The 13,649-nt window shown below is 36.7% G+C and overlaps 1 protein-coding gene across 1 annotated transcript in view; it reads right to left on the bottom strand.

Annotated features, from left to right (window-relative positions):
- Window positions 1-13,649, bottom strand: part of Lrrtm4 (leucine rich repeat transmembrane neuronal 4) — a 785,026-nt gene that overhangs the window by 571,106 nt on the left and 200,271 nt on the right. The gene's annotated exons all lie outside the window — the stretch shown is intronic.

The raw sequence follows: 13,649 nt of genomic DNA on the forward strand, positions 1-13,649 counted from the left end.
ACATCTCCAGCCCACAGTCATACAAACTGAACTGCATGATTATACTAAGTATTACATAGTGTATCGGGGAGTGAAAATATTTTGAAATATACATATGAAAGGCTGGCAAGATTGCTCAGCGCTTAAAGAGTTCTTGCTGCTCTTCCAAAGTACCCTATCTAGTTCAGTTTCCAGCAACCACATCAGATATCTCACAACTGCCTATAACTCCAATTCAGGGGCTCTAACCTCCTCTTCCGAATTTCGCGGACACAGGCAGACAAAGTTGCATACATACACACATAAAATAAATGTAAACAACTCTTTAAAATGTGTACATCTGAGCAGGGCAGTAGTGGCACACACCTTAAATCCCAGCACTCAGGAGGCAAATGCTGGTGGATCTCTGTGCTTTTGAGGACAGCCTGATCTACAGAGTGTGATCCAGGACAGGCTCCAAAGTTACACATAGAATCCCTGTCTCGGAAAACAGAAGAAAACAAAACAAATGTGCATATGAATTTTTGTGTAAAAATGTATGTAGAAATATTTAATAGAATATAATAAGTGGATTTAGAAGGGCTTGGAAAGATTGCTTAGTGATTAATAACACTAACTGTTCACTTAGAGCACCCAGATTAAATTCTGAGCACCCATATGGAGGTTCACAACCATCTGTAATCCAGTTCCAGGGGATCTGTCATCTCTCATATAGGACACTGAACACATGAAGTCTCCAATTCAGTTGTTTTGACTCACTGGTGAGATGATATAGAATCGGGATAGGAAAGTACAAGGAACAAGAGCATGCCTTAATTCTAGGTTAAACACCTGAGCATTGATATGCAGTCAGGAGGGCACCACATGTGTACAATGTACCCACAGAATCCAGAAGAGGACAGCCACATGCCCAGTACTGCTGGCCATGTGGCTTTGTCATGAGCCACATGTGGGTGCTGTGAACTAAACCCTGGTCCTCCACAAGAGCAGTCAGTGCTTTTAAATACTGAGTCATCTGTCCAGTCCCTACTGTTTCCTTTTTTTTTTCTTTTTCTTTTTTTCCACCTACAGGTAGCTATTCTATTTCCTCTTGACTCTGAACCTTAATCTTCCATTTATAGAATAAGAGTTAAAAGCTATTTGTTTAGTGCTCTTTAGATGGTGAAATAATAATTAGATTTTGGGAGTGAAGTCATTGACTGATTTGATGTACAACCCACTACCAGATGGCCAGAGGAAAATTTGTTCATTTCCTAGATCTGATTGCAATGAAGAAAAAAAATTGAAACTCTCCGTCAGTGACCTTACACACCAAAGACAGATTATTTCAGCAATTATGAAGTGATCTGCCTCACCCTCTAATCGTTTTGTGGACTCCAGAAACTGCAATTAATTTTATGTGTGTGCCTTCTCATTTGAAATACTCTCCCAAGGGACATCTTGGAAGTATAATCAGTTCTCATGATTACAAGGGCTTCCATTTGAGGACAAAGCTTGTCCTTTCTTACGTTACTTTATCTTAAGGGAGCCATTGCTCCAAATATGCAATGTAGGCAGCTCTTAAGACTTACAATTCCATTTTCCTAGACCAAAACAAGACTTTTTTTCCTTTTGCAATTTTTGTGAATATTCCAAGTTCTGAGGAATTAGAACAAACAGTTGTGCTTTTTGTTTCTTCCTTTCCTTATGAAAGATGTGTTTCATTTTTATTTATGTGTCCATTTGTGGGTCTGGGTACACGCATGTGCCCTATGTGAGTAGGTGCCCAAAAGCCAGAAGGAATCAGATTTCCTTGTGTTGAAGGTGCAGCTGATTGCCTGTTTCTGTTGTTGGGACCTGAAGTTGGGTCTCCTGGAACACTATCAAGTGCTCTTAATCACTGCGGCATAACTCAGGCCTGGTGGCTGTTTAGTATAAGAAACTTTTGAGTGATTATTGGATAATAAAGAAACAAAAAGTAACTAAAGATTAGAGACTCAGTTAGAGGCAAGAGTTTTAGTAAAGGGCTAATTGCAAACCACACAAAACAAATTGCTGCAATTAAACTTATTTATTTTTATTTCTCAGTACTTTTAAATAATTAAAATGTATGGCTATTTTTATTTCATTAACTTGAATGTTACATTTAAATTAGGTTTATAAAATGAAGACTTTTTCTTTACAAGATCAAAAGATTAATAAAATTATAATAATTCAAATACTTTATTTAAAAACATCATTTAATGACTTAAAAATAAAATTGAAGTCATTCCTAAAATCCCAAGCCCCCAAGAGAAGGAGTATTAAGTATGGCTATGATATCCAGGTTCTCAAACAATACAAGAAATTAGATTTTTAAAAACAATTGTGATGTCAAAATTTCAGAAATAATGATTGGTTAGGATTGAAAACATGGATAAATTTGCTTTGCAAGATGCTCAGATGGGAGGATTTGTCCACCTGTTTTCTGTAGCTGTATTTCATTTTACTCCATGGAGTGGTATTAGGTGTCTATGTCAGGACATCACCGGTAGCAAAGCTTAAGTATGGATCTTCTCTTGAGTAATGAGATCAACATGGTGGCACATACTTGTGATGTCAGCAGCAGGAGGTGGAGGCATAAATGGTAGGTATTTCAGGACAGTGCTAGTTATATAGTGATTTCAAGGTCAGCTTGCACTACATGAGAAAAATGTCTAAAACAACAACAAAAAATAAGAATATTATCCAAAAAGTAGTAGGCCTCTTTTAGACTGCAAAATGTCAGATTTATTTACTTCTTAATTTTATTTATATATTTTGCGTGTGTGTGTGTGTGCTTATGTGTATGCCCACTAAGGTTAATGAAAACATTTGTTGAATTCCCTTATTTGGAGTTAACTGTGTGTTCAGAATTGATTTCAGATCCTCTGCAAGAGAAGCAAGTGCCTTAACCAAAGAGTTATTTTACTAGCCCTCCAAATTGTGAGATTTCAGACTCATCATTTAATATTTGATTTGTTAGTATTTCAGCCTGCAAAATAAGTGTATAAGCCAATCAAAGGCATCAAAATTATAGTCAATTTAATTAATGCACTGAGGGTACAGCGTGCATCTGCTGCTCATGGAAGTAAAGTTACTGATATTCAATAATTCCCTCTGCCTTTCACTCTTGCTTTGATGTTTGCAGTAGGCCCTTGTGTTGTCAGTGAGGAAGGTGCTCTATTTAGAGCCTGTACTCTTGCATTATCTTGCATTTAATATTATGAACTAGAATCAGATTAAATTATGCCTTGCCTCAGATCTCCTATTATTTGTACGCCTGCCATTCACGCTTATTTTCTCTAACTTCAAAACCTTTAAATTGATTTTAATTTTTTTATTTAGATAATGGAAGTAAAGGCTAATTGCAAAAGTCTTTGAAGAAGATAAACAAAATTAAAAGTAAAATTTGAATAACATATTACCAAAATTGTTATCCTGGCATTGTGAAATGAGTTAAGGGTGATGGAAACTTTTTTCTGTATTTTCCAACAAAGCAATAAATTAGCAAAGCGGAATGAGTCTACAAAAAATGGAGGACTAGGGCCATGTGTTGAAATCTACTTCTGAACGTCAATCACTGCCTAGAATTCTTCCCCAATATTTATGATCTCCTGAATACTAATCAAATGCAAAACCTCTAGTTAGGATAAATATCACTCAATCCTTTGCCAGTGTTTTGTAGATGCACGTGAGCATCATTGATCTGAAAAAACCATATTAGATTGTTGAATCTGTTTGAACCTATATTATATGCTAAATTATGGTCTTTTAAGATGGGTGTTTCTACAGAAATGGTGAAATTAAACTAAAAGTTACTTTCTAAATGTAAGGATAATAATATGTTTTCATTAGTAAATGTTTTTATTCATTTAAAAATATCATCAGTTTTAGTAGACATTGCTGTCTCACACCTCATACATGCAGCAATGTGAAAATAATGAAGGAGCATCATGGGGAATGAAAGAACAAATAAGTGTTTGGTAGAGTGCCTGCTGCTATTGACACACGCCTGGCCTTGCCTTCTTCTTATCTGCCTTTTTTGAATAATAACAAAATTGAAGCAAGATGAAGATCTGACTTAAGATGCATTTTAGGCTTGTCCTTTTCTCTCTTAAACTATCAAAATCATTTTCTAAACCTTTACCCTAAAATATTGTGCCCTGTGTTAAGAATAAATCATATTCTGGTTTCACTTTTAAAGTTTTCATTTTTATAGAGAAGTTTTGAAGTCTTAAATACTTTTCTTTTTCTTTTTTTGGTTTTTCAAGACAGGGTTTCTCTGCAGCTTTAGAGCCTGTCCTGGAGCTAGCTCTTGTAGACCAGGCTGGTCTCGAACTCACAGAGATCCGCTTGCTTCTGCCTCCCAAGTGCTGGGATTAAAGGCGTGCGCCACCACCGCCCGGCTTAAATACTTTTCCAATAAAATAATTGCTAGAGTTTAATTGAAAATTAAAAATGATGTGCACTAATTTCTTTCTCAAGGTATGTTATTTTGTCACTAACAATGATATTTACCTGTTAGCTTATAGGAATGACAATATTTTAATAGCCTTGTAGAATTTTGACAATTTAATTTTAAAAATACTTATATTAGTAGCAATGCATAATACATAAATGTTAGAGATTCTCCTACCCATGACTATCATATCTTCTAGGTGCACTGGGCTTAGAGATGTACACTCCTTGGCCAGGCATTTTTTAGGTTTTGGAAATTAAACTAGGCTCACCATGGTTCCTTTGCAAGCATTTTACCAACTGATTCATATTGTCAGGCCCAAGTAAATTTTCCAATGCTCTTTATTATTATTATTATTATTATTATTATTATTATTTCCTTCTTATATAAAACATCTAAGAAATTCTTGAGTATCACGGACTTTTTTATGATATATATTTTAAAGTATCACATTATATTAGCTTAGCTACCGAAATTTGGAATTACGTCATCCAAATCCCTATGGTTTTCTATTCAAGTCCTTCTCTACTTTGAGCCATTTTAATTAGATAAAAATGTGGTATCCTTCACACCCTGAGGATGCTTAGGCGTTATGAAGAACACTGTTGTCAATGGCATTATCATTAAGAAGATAATTAGATCTTTTTTGCAAACTAAAAGTGGTGTAGTACCACAGTAATTAACCAGCATGGTGGGCGAAGTGGCTCCATGTCTCATTAAGCTGCTCAGACGCCATTCTCTTACCATAGTCACCCCACAAACAGAAACATGGAAAGTAGTGCAAAGCATCCCCTCGTCTTGAGAAGTCTATCTGATTGGGAGTCAAAGTCAATGGTAGAGAAGGCCATAGTGCTGGCTAGGTTTTGACATCAGGGCCATGAGATAGAAGACTGGGGCTGCTGACTAGTCCTTCCTGTTACTTTTCGTCCAGAACAGAACAGTAAATGAGCAGTGCTTCTAAGTCTCTCACCAGATATTTTTTAGGTCAAAATGTCAATAATTTTTGAGTAGCAAAATAATCATCAAGATCAAGAGACTCCCTGGCCTAGGTAGAGACCTAACTTGTGCTCTGTAATGGTTCAGACACTTTGACTAATGGAATATCCTTAGGAAGGGATGTTACCCTGTGCCTTGCTAAAGAGACAGGTGGTATATCTAACTCCTTAATGAGATTTTTCATCCTGGGACCTCAGTTCTAGTCAGAAGTTTATAGACTGCAGCCATGTAAGGTCCCAAGTCTGTCTCTTCCAGTATCACCCAGAATAGTTAAGCAAAACCTTTTCTCCTTGCTTTCTCCTTGCCAAGCTCTCCTTAAAACTTTGGACTTTTCCTTTGACATCTTTGGCTTCCCTATTTTTTCTCTCAATCTTTCTTTCCTGTCATGTAGCTGCCTGTCCACTCATGATGCTGATCTCATTGCCATCTTAAATGGCATGGATTTTTCTGTTCTTAACAATGGTTAAGTAAAACCTTACTTACTACTGGCCTAGTTTCAGGATTTTCTCTCCAAAGCAATAAAATTTTCTCTACTCACTTTCTTAAAGATTTAATTTATGAGACTACGAACCCTGAAATGGGATCTTGATTTCCCATGTATCAATAAGAGCAGAAGAAGTCAATAACTCAATCTGTACAGAACCTTTGTTGACTTAGACTATATATTAGTCTGTTTCTTCAACTTGAGAAATGTTTAATTTTTAGTGTACATTTTTAGCAAGACATTCATGAACCTTCAGAGGAAACCTCAGAGATTTTATAATTGTTTGCCACTAGACAGAAGAGAAAGCTGTGGCATTATCAGGATGCTAACTCATCTAATGTCAAAGAGTAAATGGCAAAGAAGGAAAGTTAAAATTAGCTAGTTTTTGGAGGCAAATTGTCAGCCCTTAAAACATACATACAGGTAATATTATATGGACTGAGCTGGTTATATTTAAGAATATATGTATATGCATATATGTGTGCAATGACAATTAATAAAGAAGTCATAAATTTGAAGGAAAATAAGAAGGGCATATGGGAGGCCCTGGATTAAAAGAAAGGGAAGGAAGAAATGTTGCAATTATATTTTAATCTCAAAAAAAGATAAAGAATTCACCTTTTTAACCACAAGGCTAGTGTTGCCCTTTGAAATTTATAATACTTTCAAAGTTGAATCTCCATAGTAACATTTACTATAGAGTGTGATAAAAATTTTATCTGCCTAGACATTTTATTTGCTGCCATTGTGATTGGCTGGTTAAACATGTTCAGACCTTGAAACTGCATATTAATAATGAAATAAAAGTAGGAAGAAAAGTAATCTATAATGTTAGGAAAGCAGAAGAGAAAAGAAGAATGTGCTTCTTGCAAGAATATAATATGTCGCTGTGAGACCACAGACTCCAGGCTGAGCTTAGTTTCAGTAATGTGCTGTAATCCAGGGTGTTACTAATACCATGTCATTGAGTAAGAAAAATGGTGATAATTTCCCTTTTGTCCTTTAAGAAGTCGGGGTTAGGAATAGTTTCAAGTATTCGATGTCTTGTCATCCTGACATGGTTTACTGCGTTTTACCTCTAACCTGGAATTCCAATGTGACTCAGAACTATGATACAAATCGCGATTGATTAATTCTTTGACTGTATTCTTCGCAGCACTGTGCCATAAACATTAGGTCTTTGATAAAAAGCAGTCAATTTACCATAATTAATTTTATTCTTTCCCTGTGCACAATTCATGGAGCAGGTCACATATAGGGATGTTTATCTTTTCACAGAGGTGTTAAAAGACTGCTTTGGGATTTTTACTTTAGCATATTATGTAACAATGTGTTTGAAACTGAAAAGAACTAATGGAACAGAAATATTTTTTTGTATACTGGAAAGCTTCACTTACAAGTGGTACATTGCTCCACACATGATTGACACATTCTCCATAGTTACTAGCTTACTAAAGATAAATGAGCTGCAGCAAGCTCCCTCTCAACATGCCGAAATTTGAATCCCAAAAGGAAACTTTTAGTTGTTCATGTTTCTTCTCAAATGGGTATATAAAAGCAGCGAATGTCAGGGAGAGGACTCAGAACAAGAAAGTTTTCCTTTACTATTTATGCTTCTGTGTCTGTGGGGAGATTTGCATCCAATGTCATCACACCTGCCACCAGCTAATTGGCTGGTTCTGAGCAGAAGAATGCTTTGTTTGTGCTCTTTCTTCAGTGTGCACGTGTCTAAAATTCCTCTAAAAAGAAAAGACGGAATGTTCAAGTTAACTGTTGGGTAGAAACATTCTATTTGGAGAAAGCTACAAAATAGGTTCAATTTTAAGGGACTTAGAGAATTATAGGAAATTGTACATTCAAGTTCAAACAAGGAAGACTGTTTTCAGTAGACGTCTCACTGCTCACTTGCAGGCAAAAATCTCTATCTGGTCACATTTTCAAGGGACAGCAGCCACCCAGCCTAACAACCATAATGAGAACAGATACACCTCTCCCTGAACTTAGAGAGCTGGCTGTTTTCCTATTGTGTCTCCTGAGAGTCCCATGAGGCCCTTTCATCCCCTGTGGCTCCTCCATCTTCTGGTACTTTGCCTCATCTTCTGGGAGTCAATAGGCTCAAAGAAGGCCTCTGGATCCAGCAAGAAAGCAACGCTGACTAAATTTATCCCAACAAATAGCTGTCTTAACAGCAGGTAAGTGCAAGAAATGAGTCTAGGGGTCACATTCATCATCATAGCCAAAACGCTCTTTATTATTTTTTATTATGCTGTTGTGATGGCATTGGAGACAATATGTATGAGATCTAAAAAAAAAATACAACATTTGAATCCCTGATGATCATATAACCCTGCCTCTTAACAGACAAGAAACATTTATTTAAAGCAAATTTTTAAAATGAATGTTGACCCTTCAAAAAAAGGAAATCCAATCCATTTTTCTGAATTTCATCAACAATTGAAGTGTCCAGACTTTCAACTCCTGAGTTTTGTATATAAGGGTAAAAGTCAGAAGCTAATGAAATGTAAGAAGTAGAAATTTTCAAAAGGAAGATAAATGAGTAGAGTCTTATTAGTTCAGAGGTAGAATCCATATGTGTACTTTGACCCCTCTCCTTTGGAGAGCACAGCCCACAGAATCAACCAAGCTCATGTGGCCCCACAGAGACTGGATTGGTATTCACTGAGCAGACTGAGAGAAGTAGAAGGGACAGAGGATGCCATTGGGTTGTATTCTATCAGTGAAGATTAAATAAAAAGAAAAAAAGGAAAAGGAAAGTTCTAGGAGGCAAGCAAAACAAACAAAAAACATAGCTTCTGTGGAAAAATTTATACTTAGACATAATTACTCAATATCACTGTTGTTATAGTTTATTTTAAAATTGTGGGAAGGAGTCATGCCATACATGGAAGTTTATTGAAAGAGGAGAGAGAAGGGACAGAAATGGGAACAAAAAGTGGACAGAGAAGGGAGAAGAGACTGGTTTCTGGGAACAAGAGCTGCAGAAAAGAGAGACAAAGGTGGGCAAGGATTGCATTTTATAAGGGAACACAGTGAATGTGCTATGCACAGGGGTGCTTTATGTGGCTACAGTTGAGGCCATATCCTATGAAGACCCTAAGGGCAGGCCAGTACAGATGTCTGAATACTAACAGCTATTCTCAGAGAACTTGTGTCATTAGTAATGAGAATAGCATCATGTGCTTAAGTTCCAAATGCTGAAGAGTTCAAGTGCGTGTCCAGACACACAATATGGCATCACTATCCTGGGTTTTTTTTTTTTTTTTTTTCTTTTCCATATGAAGCTAAGTACTTTCTTTCGAGGTCTGTGAAGAATTTTGCTGGAATTTTGATGGGCATTGCATTTAATCTATAGATTGCTTTTGGTAAGATTGCCATTTTTACCATGCTAATTCTACCACCCAAGAACATGGGAGATTTTTTGATTTTCTGGTATCGTCTTCAATTTCGTTCTCCAAAGATTTAAATTTCTTGTCGTACAGGTCTTCCACTTGTTTGATTAGAGTTACTTTAAGATGCATATCACCATAGAACCTTCACCTGGCATTGGATGGAGAAAATGACAGAGCCCCACATAGGAGCACCGGACTGAGCTCCCAAGGTCCCGATGAGGAGCAAAAGGAGGGAGATCATGAGCAAGGAAGTCAGGACCGTGAGGAGTGCGTTTACCCATTGAGACGATGGGACAGATCTAATGGGAGACCACCAAGTCCAGTTGGAATGGGACTGATGGAACAGGGGACCAAACCGGACTCTCTGAATGTGGCTGACGGTGGAGGAGGACTGAGAAACCAAGGACAACGGCAATGAACGTGAACTCTACAGCATGGACGGGCTCACTGTGAGCCTTGTCAGTTTGGTTTCTCACCTTCCTGGACTTAGGGGGAGCTGGGAGGACCTTGAACTTAACATAGTGAAGGGAACCCTGATGGCTCTTTGTCTTGGAGAGGGGTGGAGTGGGGGTATGGGTGGAAGGGAGGGGAGGGAAGGGGGTAGAGGAGGGAAAGAGATGGAAATCTTTAATAAAAAAATGAGGAAAAGAAAAGATTTCACCTTAAAAAAAGATACTTTATGCTATTTGTGGCTATTGAGAATGGTGATGTTTCTTTGATTTCTTCCTCATGTACAATAAAGGAACTTCTGGAGGCATCACAATCCCTGACTTTAAACTCTACTACAGAGCTACAGTACTGAAAACATCCTAGTATTGGCATAAAAACAGAGAGGAGGACCAATGGAACCAAATCAAAGACCCAGATCTTAATCCACATACCTACAAACATCTGAATTTTGTCAAGGAAGAAAAAATAATAAAAAAGAAAGCATATTCAACAAATGGTGCTGGCATAACTGGATAGCAACATGGAGAAGAATGAAAATAAATCCATATCTATTGCCACGCACAAATCTCCAGTCCAAATGATCTCAACATAAAGCCAACCACACTGAACCTCATAGGAAAAAAAAGCGGGAAGTACACTTGAATGCATTGGCACAGTAGACCACTTCTTAAATTTAACCCCAGTAGCACAGATATTGAGAGAAACAATTTATAAATGGGACCTCCTGAAAGTGAAAAGCTTCTGTAAAGCAAAGGACATGGTCAACAAGACAAAATGTCAGCCTACAGAATGGGAAAAGATCTTCACCAACCCCACATTGGACAGAGGGTTGATCTCCAAAGTATGTAAAGAACTCAAAAAACTTGTCAACAACAAACAACTACAACGACAACAAATAATCCAATAAAAAATGGGGTACAGACCTAAACAGAGAATTCCCAACAGAGGAATCTAAAATGGCTGAAAGACAAGGAAATGTTCAACATTCTTATTCATCAGATAAATGTAAATTAAAACAACTCTGAGATTCCATCTGACACCTGTAAGAATGGCTAAGAACCAAAGCCCTGATGACAACTTATGCTGGAAAGGATGTGGGGTAAAGGGAACACCCCAGCATTGCTGGTGGGAGTGCAAGTTGATACTGTAGATGGAGCAGCGGGGCTGTGTTCTGCCACCCGGCTAGCTTTACACATGAAATAATTACATGGAAACTGTATTCTTTTAAACACTGCCTGGCCCATTAGTTTCAGCCTCTTATTGGTTAATTCTCACATCTTGCTTTAACCCATATTTAGTAATCTGTGGAGCACCATGAGGTAGTCGTTTACCAGGAGAGATCTTAACCTGAATCTGTCTTGGAGAGGAGAAGCATGGCGACTGCCTGAGGCATCTGTCTTCTCTCTCCCAGAATTCTGTTCTGTCTACTGCGCCTACCTAATTTTCTGTCCTATTAAAGGGCCAAGGAAGTTTCTTTATTAACCAATGAAAGTAACACATAGACAGATGACTCTCCTCCATCATGGTACAGCCCCTTTGGATGTCAGTGTGGTGATTTCTCAGAAAATTAGACCCAGTAATAACACTTTTTGGTATATACCCAAAGGATGCTCAATTATACAAAGACATGTGCTCAACTATGTTCATAGCAGCATTGTTTGTCATAGCCAGAACCTGGAAACAACCCAAATGCCCCTTGACCAAAGAATGGATAAGGAAAATGTGGTACATTTACACAATGGAGTAATAAACAGCAGAAAAAAATTAATGACATCTTGAGATTTTTCAGGCAAATGACTGGATCTAGAAAACTTCATATTGATTTAGGTAATTCAGAGCCATAATGACAAATATCATATGTACTCATTCATAAATGGTTTTTAGACATAGAGAAAAGAAAACCATCCTACAATTCACAATCCCAGAGAACCTAGACAATAATGAAGACCTAAGAGAGACATATATGGATCTAATCTACATGGGAAGTAGAAAAAAACATGATCTCCTGAGTAAACTGGAAGTATGGGGACCATGGGAGAAGGTAGAAGGGGAGGGGAAAGGATGGGAGGGGACTGGAGAAAAATGTATAGCTCAATAAATTCAATAAAAATTAGAAAAAGAAGTATGGCATCTCTATAGACCTTCTGTTGCTGCTGCTTGTGTTTTGAGACAGTCTGACTGGTATGGGTCTCATAGTTGTGTTCCCTCTCCTGAGAACTAGTGGGACAAGTGCATCCCACCATATTTTGTCCAACACAAATAAACTAAAGAGACCTTCCATAAACAGAAAATCTGACAACCTCTCATGTTTCATGTTTTATTCCTTTTGAAACAAATCTTTGTTTAGAAATGATAATAAATAAGATTTTATGGTTGCCTTTAAAGTTTGTAAAACTTTATCCTAAGTAAGGTTTAGGATTTCTAATTAATACATGTCAATAAAATTACCTATTAGTTACTGAAAATTTATTTGAGTTTTATATATGCTGCTAATGATTGTGTGTCAATTAAAAATAATAGTCTAATTAACAATGGAATATGATGCTTGTATTACAATATTTAAAAACATTTCATTGCTGAAGGATAAGCTATTTGGCATAAAGATTTATGAGTAAAAGTTTAAGTTACAATGACATAGTCAGAGTACTGTACAAATAAAACATACAAACCTGAATTTCAAACTAGACACAGCAAAAAATCCAAGTAATTTCAGAAAACAAAATGGGAGAGTTTTTGTAAGCATTATTTTCTTTGAATAATAAACTTTTTATATTTTGAATGATAAATTTATACTAGTACAACTCAACAATATTTATATACTATGATGAATAGGTAAGAAATATAATATATCAGATAGATGTATTTCTTTAAATGTTAAATCCTCATTACAAACATACCTGAATGTAATAAATCTTCTGCACTACCAACTTTTCATTACAAAGTCATCGATGGGACTGAAGAGGAGATGTCTAAGCATTTAGGAGCACCAGTTGCTCTTGTATAAGATCCAATCCAATTCCAAGCACCCTTATCAGATTGCTTGCAAATTTCTATAACTCTAATTCAGAGGGTCATGTAGACACTCCCTCTTTACAATGTGAACAGGTATGTGCACAGAAGTCTGAGGTAGAGAAACCTCTTTGCCTTGCAGATAAAAATCTGGAGTAAAGAATGAAAGATCATTTTTCCCCAGGTGACTCAAACTAGAATTTCCAGAAGATGCTTTCTAGACACAGAAGAACAGTGATGAACTGGTACAGAAGAGAGTGTGTGACACAGACCAACAATGAAGAATGAAAGCAACACAAGAATTCAGAACCATATGTCTGTCTTAACTTATCTATCTCTATCCTGTAGATCAATTGAATTCTCATGAACCTTAAGCATAAACTATTTCATATATATATATATATATATATATATATATGTATGTATACATATATACATATATATTAGCTGTTGGATTATTGTTATGAAAGCAATATTTTATACTTTTTTTTGGTTTTTCGAGACAGGGTTTCTCACAATATTTTATACTTTTATGAACTGAATTTATTCTTAGTCATTTTTTCAAATACATCCCCACTTCCCTACCAACCCTTTCTATCTCCCTTCTTCCTACAAATCTCTCTCACATACACATTTATGTTTATTTGTTTTGTTGTGTGGCCCACTGAAGTCAAGCAGGGTCATCTAAGTGACTGTTGGATTTGGAAATATCAAACCTGGAACCTGGTGGGCTTTGTGTGCCCCTAACCACAGTGATTCTTCTTCCACAAGAAACTTTCAGTAGCAGGAGATGAGAGGAAATAGGCAGAGATCCCCTAAGCCCACATCTTTTATTGACTGACTGTTGATAAGGACAGTTCAC

This window comes from Arvicola amphibius, chromosome 2 (genome assembly GCF_903992535.2).
Source record: "Arvicola amphibius chromosome 2, mArvAmp1.2, whole genome shotgun sequence".
Lineage (NCBI taxonomy): Eukaryota > Metazoa > Chordata > Mammalia > Rodentia > Cricetidae > Arvicola > Arvicola amphibius.